The 8,910-nt window shown below is 37.1% G+C and overlaps 1 non-coding gene across 1 annotated transcript; it reads left to right on the top strand.

The window, feature by feature from the left end:
• Window positions 1-8,083: 8,083 nt before the first annotated feature.
• Window positions 8,084-8,190, top strand: LOC136216120 (small nucleolar RNA R71). Its single transcript, XR_010683112.1, has one exon. It is a non-coding gene; the product is annotated as a small nucleolar RNA R71 (small nucleolar RNA).
• Window positions 8,191-8,910: the final 720 nt, after the last annotated feature.

The following is an 8,910-nucleotide window of genomic DNA, read 5'->3' as shown; positions in this document are numbered from 1 at the left end:
AAACTGAAACATTAAATTGAAGGAAAACCAAAGGTTGTTCCTTAATTAAAAGAAATGAATGAAAGAATTAATGCACTTTATTAATCATAATGAAAAGAAATACAATAAAATACCTTATTACATATATAATAAAAACATCTATGCATTAAAACAGCAATCATATTTACACTATTTACAAACAAACAATATAAACTCAAATAGTATCCCTATGAATTGGAATACGACGTGCAGTGGCCCTGTCAATCTTCGCTTGAATGAAGATTTGCCTTTCTGCAAGAGAAAGAAATTTTGGACCAGAACGAAACTCTCTCTTTACAAGTCCCTCATTTTCCAGAAACTCGTAATTCATTATGGGAAATGGTTCCTTATCAGTCCAAGGAACAGAAACTGATCCCTTGGAACCCAGAATGATTCCACGTATAATATTCCCAAACCCTATTGTCCGATTCTTCGAACGGGAAGCGACAACTAATCCCTCCATCAAAATCTTTGAGGAATTAACTGTGTTACCTTGGAAAATATCACCTAGCACATAAAAATCTGTGTCATGGACGACACTGCTTCTGACTCGACCAAACAGGCTATGACAGAGAAATTTGTGCAAAAACAGCATGGAGTTAGAAGTTATTGATTTGTTGTAGGCAAGACGTGGATTGAATCTCCAAACTCCCGTCAACATTCTCCATATATCTGTAGAAGTCATATCTCTGCCAGGATGATGCGGAGTGGTGTCCCATGGCGGAAAACCAAACCAAGAATGAAGTTCCGGGTATCCAAAAGTGAACATCTTACCCTCAAATCGAAAACTGAGACGAACACGCCTCTTATTGACGAAACGAACGGTAGACAGAAACTCTAGAACCCAGTTTCCAATAATAGGAAACTTCATGGAAGTAAACTTGGTCCATCCCAAATTTGTCAGATAGCGATTCATGTCATCGCTTATCCCGAGTTCTTCGTTCAGGAACTCGTCCAGATACATCATGCCAAAAAACTGTGCATATCTAAACTGCAAATATCGTTTCCCCTCATCATAATTGTAGATTGGAAACCATGCTCCATAGCGAGAAGAGATATCAACTCTCTTGCATCGAGCAGAAGTGTTCTTCCTAGCATTTTTTAGAGATTTGGTCATGTTTATGAAATAAAATTGTGTCTGTAGGATTTAGAATTGAAGAAAGAAATTCAGAATTCTGAAAGAGATGAAATGAAATGAAAGAATTCTGAACCTACATGAATATATAGGTTACATAAGTGAAAGGTTGTGTCTGTTAAGAATAAAAGATGTCAAACTGATACCTTTTGGATTTAACTGATTGAATTTTTGAAATGAGATGTCTGTAATCTCGTACAGTTGATTTCAAAATGTTTAAAATACTGAAAATCTCAACTGAGATTTCCAGAATCTCAACTGAGATTTCCAGAATCTCAACTGAGAATTCCCAACCTGAAACATGGAGAATCTCAACTAAGATTTCTGGATATATATTTTCTCAAAAACACTTAACACTTTATGAAAAAATTTCAAAACATGAATAGATTAGAATTTAATTTTACAAAACCTTATTTGTACACAAATTCAAAAATAAAAATAAAAATAAAAACAAAAATGAATTAACCTAAAAATAAAAATAAAAATTAACACTGTAAGTTGCCTAAGCCGGTTCTCAATGAGCTTGATAAAATCAACCGGCGTTTTCTTTGGGGTGAGTCTGGAGAGGGTAGGAAGATTCACCTAGTCCCTTGGAAGGAGGTCTGCCAGCCTAAAAGCAGGGGGCTCTTGGCATCAGACAAGCTAAAGATAACAATAAGGTCTTGTTGATGAAGCTCCTCTGGAGAATGTGGCAGAACCCTTCTTCTCTTTGGGTTCGATTGCTTTGTGGCAAGTATCGAAAGGACAAAATCTTTGGGGGCCCTAAAGAGAGGATTGGCAATTGTTCTTTCCTTTGAAAAGGGCTCAGTGCTGTGTTTGCTGAGTTCTGCACGGGGGTTGGCTTGGAGGTGGGTAATGGTAAGTCCATAAGCTTCTGGTATGACACCTAGATCGGAGATAAACCTCTTATAGAGGTTTGCTGCTCTCCCCCGCCTAGCAATTTTTGCAACTGGAGGATTCCCGATGTGGTGGACTCTGATGGGGACTGGATTTGGTCTATGTTTGATTCCTTCTTGAGCCTTGATTCTCTCCTCAGAATCAGGGGAGTGAAGATTAGTAACCTTGAGGAGGACAAGGATAGGCATTGCTGGGCCCTGACAAAAAATGGAGCTTACTCTTGCAAGTCTGCCTTTGAAGCTTTTACTCTTGACAGATCCGACCCTCTTTCGGACACTTGGAAATCCATTTGGGCTCTGAAAATCCCTTATCGAATGAGGAGCTTCCTGTGGCTTGGAGTCAAGGACAGGTTGCTGACTAATTCAGATAGACATAGACGTCACTTGGCGGATTCAGGTGCTTGCAGTAGATGCAGAGGCCAAGTTGAATCTTTGTGCCATGCCCTTAGGGACTGCCCTAAGAGTAAGGAGGTTTGGCAGAAAGTTCTTCCGCACCACATTCTCCCCTCCTTCTTTGCCTACCCTGAGAATGACTGGTTCTCCAATGGGGTTAAAGGTAGGTTAATGGCTAGCATGGAGCAGGGAGACATTTTATTTGCTATTATCTGCCACCACCTTTGGAAGTGGAGAAACGAGGAGATCTTTGGTGAGAAGACTGTTTTTATTCAGAACTTACCCGAGTTCTTCTCTAAAAAGCTCCTTACCATTACGGGGAGCTTCAAAGGGGACCCCCTTGCCAATTCTACCCAGAATAAAGAGGTTCAACTCGTTGGGTGGTGTAGGCCGAAGGATGGGGTGGTTAAGTTGAACACGGATGGCTCCTGTCTCAACAATGGAAAGATCGCGACTGGAGGCGTGCTCAGAGACGCGGGAGGTGCCTGGTTGTCTGGATTCACCCATAACCTGGGTTTGGGCTCATCCTTTTCAGTGGAACTTTGGGGTATTCTTTCTGGAGTCAAGCTTGCCAAAAATCTGGGTATTAAAAGGCTTGCTGTGGAGTCTGATAATATGGAGGCTATTAGTATGATCTCTAATAATCATGCTTTTTGTTTTAGTAGCCAGAACCTTATCAAAGCAATAAGAAGTCTTGGCTCCTCTTTTGAGTCCTTAGAGTTCAGCCACATCTACAGAGAACAAAATCGAATTGCGGATCGCTTGGCGGCGGCTGGGCACGAGGGGATGTTAGGTGTTTCCACCCTTTCTGATCCTCCTATCTATCTTTCTTCTCTCATTTTAGAGGACAGAGTTGGGGTTAGCTTTCCTAGGCTGATCCCAGGTTAGCTTTTGTCTCGGTGTTGGTTTGTTTTCTTTCCTGTTTCTACCAAAAAAAATAAATAAATAAAAATTATGAACATATAATAAGAAAAACTAAAAATTAAAAACATGAAAACTAAATAAATTAATTTGCATAGAATTCGTCCACGAATTCTATTGCTTGAATTGGAGCTCCTTCGTAATAAATTTTGCATCGATTACCATTAACCTTAAATCGATCGCCTTTGGAATTCTCTAGCTCTAAAGCTCCATAATCAAATGTTTTAACAACAAAAACCGGTCTATTCCATCTAGACTTGAGCTTACCCGGAAATAACTTTAATCTGGAATTAAAAAGTAAAACTTTATCTCCAACATTAAAGCTTTTAACTTTAATTCTGGCATCATGCCATTTTTTAACTTTTTCCTTATAAACTCTCGCATTTTCGTAGGATAAATAGCGTAATTCATCCAACTCATTTAAGTCGAACAAACGCTTTTTTCATGCGCTTTGCAAATCATAATTAAGGATTTTTATAGCCCAATAAGCTTTATGTTCTAACTCTACTGGTAAATGTCAAGCTTTACCATAGACTAGTCTATAAGGTGTCATTCCTATAGGTGTTTTAAATGCAGTACGGTATGCCCATAACGCATCGTTAAGTTTATGTGCCCAGTCTCTTCTAGAAGATGAAACTGTTTTCTCAAGTATCCATTTGAGTTCTCTATTTGATATTTCTGCTTGACCATTCGTTTGAGGATGGTATGGCGTAGAAACACGGTGGTGTACTCCATATTTTCTCATAAGCGACTCAAAGCTTCTATTTATGAAATGAGTACCTCCATCGCTTACCATAACTCTAGGGACACCAAATCGGCAAAATATTTCATTCAAAAACTTAACAACTACCTTAGAATCATTTGTTGGGATTGCAATTGCTTCAACCCACTTTGAAACATAATCTACGGCTACTAATATATAATTTTTGCCAAAAGAAGAAGGAAAAGGACCCATGAAATCGATTCCCCACACGTCGAAGATTTCAACTTCCAACATGTTTGTGAGAGGCATCTCATCTTTCCTTCCTAAATTCCCGGTTCTTTGACATTTATCACAACGGATAATAAATGAATGGACGTCTTTAAACAGAGTAAGCCAAAAGAATCCTCATTCTAATATTCTAGCTACTGTTTTGCTTACGCTGTTATGACCTCCATAAGCGCTTGCATGACATTCCAACATTATAGAGTCATATTCAAACTCACTAACACATCTCCTAAGCATTCCATCGCCGCATGTTTTGAACAAAAATGGATCTTCCCAAAAATATCTCTTAACTTCCGAAAAGAATTTCTTCTGTTGCTGAGAATTTAGTCCATCTGGTACAACATGAGCAGCTAAGTAATTGGCTATATCCGCATACCATGGTGCTATGACACTTTTTACTTGCATGAGATATTCATCGGGGAAATCATCTCGAATGCCTAATGTTTCACCGATGGGACCGTTTTCATCTTCAAGTCTTGATAGATGATCGGCGACAAGGTTCTCAACTCCCTTTTTATCTTTAATCTCTATGTCAAATTCTTGTAATAACAGGACCCATCTAATAAGATGTGGTTTTGCATCTTTCTTAGCAAATAAATATCTTAAAGCTGCATGATCGGTATAAATGATGACTTTAGATCCTAACAGGTACGATCTAAACTTATCACGTGCAAACACTATCGCTAGCATTTCTTTTTCAGTTGTGGTGTAATTTAACTGTGCACCGGATAATGTGTGACTCGCATAATATATAACATGAATTTTCTTATCTTTCCTTTGACCTAATACACATCCTACAGCTAAGTCACTTGCATCGCACATAATTTCGAAAGGTAAATTCCAATAAGGTTTCGATATTATAGGTGTACTGACTAAAGCTATTTTTAATGTATTGAAAGCTTGTAAACAATCCTTATTAAAATCAAAATTTGAATCTTTCATAAGCAAATTAGTAAGTGGTTTGGAAATTACAGAAAAGTTCTTTATAAATCTTCTGTAAAAACCTGCATGACCTAAAAATGACCTTACTCCCTTAACAGTAGTTGGTGGGGGTAATTTTTCTATAACTGAAGTCTTTGCTCTATCCACTTCTAAACCTTTTTCAGATATCTTATGACCTAAAACAATTCCTTCGTTTACTATAAAATGACATTTTTCCCAATTTAATACTAAATTCGTTTCTTCACATCTAGACAATACTTTATCTAAGTTCTGTAAACATGCATCGAAAGAATCTCCATAAACTGAAAAATCATCCATGAAAACTTCCATTATATCTTCAATGAAATCATTAAATATTATTGTCATACAACGTTGAAATGTTGCTGGTGCATTACATAGACCAAAGGGCATTCTCTATATGCAAATGTTCCATAAGGACATGTGAAGGTTGTTTTGTCTTGGTCATCCGGGTAAATGTAAATTTGAAAGAATCCGGAATAACCGTCTAGGAAACAATAAAATGCATGACCGACTATCCTTTCGATCATTTGATCAATGAAAGGTAGGGGAAAATGATCTTTCCTAGTTGCTTTGTTTAAGTTCCTATAGTCTATACAAACCCTCCAACCGGTGGTGGTTCACGTAGGTATTAATTCTCATTCGTCATTCCTTACAACAGTTATGCCTCCTTTTTTAGGTACACAATGGATTGGACTAACCCATTCACTATCCGAAATCGGATAAATGATTCCATTGTCTAAAAGTTTAGTAATCTCATTTTTTACCACTTCTTTCATGTTCGGATTTAAGCGTCTTTGCCTATCCGCTTTAGGGGGCTTATCTTCTTCTAAGTGAATTCTGTTCATTACAATACTAGGATTAATTCCTTTTAAGTCTGAAATTTGCCATCCTATACTTTCTATCCTATTTCTAACAACTTCTTTCAATTTTTCTTCTTGAACATTTGTTAATTTGTTAGAGATAATTATAGGTAGAGAATCGCCTTCGCCTAAGAAAGCGTACCTCAAATGACTGGGTAATTCTTTAAGTTCTAATTTAGGGGGTATTACAATCGAAGGCGGAACTGGTCCATCTTCTCGAATCAAAGGCTCTGGGTCCTTATCTTCTAATTCTTCACCCATTATGGGTTCTATTATTTCGTCATTTTGAATAACGTCATTGACACATTCTTCAACTAAGTCAAGTTTCATACAAGCGAATTCCTCCATAGGATATTTCATCGTTTTGTTCATATTAAACTCGATCTTATCTTCTCCTATCCTTAAAACTAATTTCCCTTCAGACACATCAACTAGAGCACGTCCTGTGTTCATAAACGGTCTACCAAAAATTAGTGGACAATTAACGTCATATGCAAAATCTAATATAACAAAATCGGTAGGAAAAATAAATTTGTCGACTTTAACTAAAACATCCTCAATTATACCATATGGTCTCTTAGTGGTTTGATCCGCTAATTGCAAAACCATATTGGTACGTTTGATATCTTCTTCTAAACCTAACTTGTTAAAAATAGACAACGACATTAAGTTTATACTTGCTCCTAAATCACAAAGACAACTTGGAAATTCAATATCTCCCAACTTACACGGAATAGTAAAACATCCAGGATCTTTGAGTTTAGTGGGCAAAGTACTCGACACTATTGAACTACAGTCCTCATTTAGCGAAATAGATGAAATTTCTTCCCAACTAATTTTCTTCGAAATTAAATCCTTTAAGAACTTACCGTAGTTAGGAATTTGCGTAATTGCATCCATGAATGTTAGATTAATGTGCAAATTTTTAAGTTTATCCAAAAATGTTAAAAGTTGTTTGTCATAGTCCTTATTTCAGACTTTGTGCGGAAAAGGTGGTTTGGGTACAAAAGTTTTTGTACTTGAGTCAATTGGTGAACTTTTTGTGTTTGATATATCTTCTTTGGACTTTGGTAAATCAGTTCCTGGTAATGTTGCATCTCCGGGCATTTCCGGACCTAGATAATTTTTCCCTGAACGAAGAGTGATAGCCTTTACCCGCTCTTTCGGATTTTCTTCCGTATGGCTGGGAAGACTTCCCTCTTTTCGGGATGGAATTGATTTAGTAAGTTGACCAATTTGAACCTCCAAATTATGGATGCTAGATGAGTGGTTTTTAATAAGCTGATCGAATTTATTTTCGATCCGTTTAAAACCATCGTCATGATTACTTATTTTTCCACTGATAGCATCTATGAATTTGTCGATTTTAGAAGATAAAGTGCTAATCGTATCTCTTGACTGATTTTGATAATTACTGGTACGATTTTGATTAGCATTATTATTATTGTCTTTCCAGTTAAAGTTATGATGATTCCTCCATCCAGAATTATAAGTAGTAGAATAAGGATTATTAGTTTGGTTTTGCCCTTGGACAAAATTTACTTGTTCGATCTCACTCATATTTTCAGAATCCAAATCCGTTTGGATTGGATTACCATTGGTATCGCACGGTGCCATAAACCTGTCAATTTTGTGCGATAAGGCAGAAAATTGGGCTTGTAACATCGCGATTGGATCAAGGTTCACTATACCTTTAACCGATGATGTGGTTGAGGATGATGGTTTTGCCACCGGTATATGTCCACGTTCCGCGGGCCACATACTGCTGTTGATTGCCATTTCCTCCAAAAGTTCTCTTGCTTGGGCCGATGTTTTCTTCATAAATAGCCCTCCCGACATAGCATCTAATGAACCTCTAGTTGTAGGATTTAGTCCATTATAAAATGTTTGCATTAGAAGTTCAGCGGGCAATTGGTGGTGTGGGCATAAACGTTGAAGTTCTTTAAAACGTTCCCAAGTCTCATAAAGAGTCTCATTATCATTTTGAGAAAAAGATGTTAACTCTTTTATGACTCTTGCAGTTTTTGCTAAAGGAAAATATTTTGATAAAAAAGCTTGGGCTAATTGTTCCCAAGTTGCAAACGTTGCGTCTGGCATCGAAGTTAACCACTCTTTGGCTCTATCCTTCAAAGTGAAAGGAAAAAGGCGAAGTTTGATTGCTTCGGCAGTCACATCTGGGATTTTAAAAGTGTCACAAATTTCAAGGAAATTTGTCAAATGGGTGTTAGGATTTTCGTTAGGTAACCCGTAAAATGTTACATTATTTTGCAACATATTAAGCAATGCTGGCTTAATTTCAAATTGGTTTGCGGTGATTCTGGGTCTAACGATACTATTGGTTACACCGGCCACCCCTGACCTAGCGTAATCCATAAGTGTTGGTGGGTCTGCCATAATATCTGGCTCGGTATTTGTCTTTGATGGAGTTTTATTTTTGTTTTTCTTGTTTTTCTTGTTCTTTCTAATGGTTTTTTCAATTTCTGGATCTAATGGGTTTGGTACAATGCCTGAACTTCGAGAACTGCGCATGTACCTGAAATAGTGCACGAACCGAAACTACCTTCAAAACAGAATTTGAAAAATAAATAAATAGTAAATAAAAATTAATAAATTACAAAAATTAAAATAAGTATGTATAAACCTAGATTCGAAATAAAACACGAAAAATCTAAATTTTTGTTAAAAATTTTGGCGTTCCCCGGCAACGGCGCCAAAAACTTGTTGAGCGATTTCCGC

This window comes from Euphorbia lathyris, chromosome 1, assembly GCF_963576675.1.
Source record: "Euphorbia lathyris chromosome 1, ddEupLath1.1, whole genome shotgun sequence".
In the NCBI taxonomy this organism is placed as follows: Eukaryota; Viridiplantae; Streptophyta; class Magnoliopsida; order Malpighiales; family Euphorbiaceae; genus Euphorbia; species Euphorbia lathyris.
Note: the sequence above shows the minus strand (reverse complement) of the source record. Positions and strands in the feature narration are given on the sequence as shown.